The following is a 1,310-nucleotide window of genomic DNA, read 5'->3' on the forward strand; positions in this document are numbered from 1 at the left end:
TCCCTCGCTGTGTGTGTGTGTGTGTCCCCCTCCCTCGCTGTGTGTGTGTGTGTGTCCCCCTCCCTCGCTGTGTGTGTGTGTGTCCCCCTCCCTCGCTGTGTGTGTGTGTGTGTCCCTCCCTCGCTGTGTGTGTGTGTGTGTCCCTCCCTCGCTGTGTGTGTGTGTGTGTCCCCCTCCCTCGCTGTGTGTGTGTGTGTGTGTGTGTGTCCCTCCCTCGCTGTGTGTGTGTGTGTCCCCCCCTCCCTCGCTGTGTGTGTGTGTGTCCCTCCCTCGCTGTGTGTGTGTGTGTGTGTGTCCCTCCCTCGCTGTGTGTGTGTGTGTGTCCCTCCCTCGCTGTGTGTGTGTGTCCCCCTCCCTCACTGTGTGTGTGTGTGTGTCCCTCCCTCGCTGTGTGTGTGTGTGTGTCCCTCCCTCGCTGTGTGTGTGTGTGTGTGTCCCTCCCTCGCTGTGTGTGTGTGTCCCTCCCTCGCTGTGTGTGTGTGTCCCTCCCTCGCTGTGTGTGTGTGTCCCTCCCTCGCTGTGTGTGTGTGTCCCTCCCTCGCTGTGCGTGTGTGTCCCTCCCTCGCTGTGCGTGTGTGTCCCTCCCTCGCTGTGCGTGTGTGTCCCTCCCTCGCTGTGCGTGTGTGTCCCTCCCTCGCTGTGTGTGTGTGTCCCTCCCTCGCTGTGTGTGTGTGTCCCTCCCTCGCTGTGTGTGTGTGTCCCTCCCTCGCTGTGTGTGCGTGTCCCTCCCTCGCTGTGTGTGCGTGTCCCTCCCTCGCTGTGTGTGCGTGTCCCTCCCTCGCTGTGTGTGCGTGTCCCTCCCTCGCTGTGTGTGCGTGTCCCTCCCTCGCTGTGTGTGCGTGTCCCTCCCTCGCTGTGTGTGCGTGTCCCTCCCTCGCTGTGTGTGTGTGTCCCTCCCTCGCTGTGTGTGTGTGTCCCTCCCTCGCTGTGTGTGTGTGTCCCTCCCTCGCTGTGTGTGTGTGTGTGTCCCCCTCCCTCGCTGTGTGTGTGTCCCCCTCCCTCGCTGTGTGTGTGTATGTGTCCCCCTCCCTCGCTGTGTGTGTGTGTGTGTCCCCCTCCCTCGCTGTGTGTGTGTGTGTCCCCCTCCCTCGCTGTGTGTGTGTGTGTGTCCCCCTCCCTCGCTGTGTGTGTGTGTGTGTGTGTGTGTCCCTCCCTCGCTGTGTGTGTGTGTGTGTGTCCCTCCCTCGCTGTGTGTGTGTGTGTCCCTCCCTCGCTGTGTGTGTGTGTGTCCCCCTCCCTCGCTGTGTGTGTGTGTGTGTCCCCCTCCCTCGCTGTGTGTGTCCCTCCCTCGCTGTGTGTGTGTGTGTGTG

This window comes from Chiloscyllium plagiosum, unplaced genomic scaffold, assembly GCF_037043375.1.
Source record: "Chiloscyllium plagiosum isolate Xiang-an unplaced genomic scaffold, Cpla_swu_hap1 HiC_scaffold_49, whole genome shotgun sequence".
NCBI classification, from domain to species: domain Eukaryota; kingdom Metazoa; phylum Chordata; class Chondrichthyes; order Orectolobiformes; family Hemiscylliidae; genus Chiloscyllium; species Chiloscyllium plagiosum.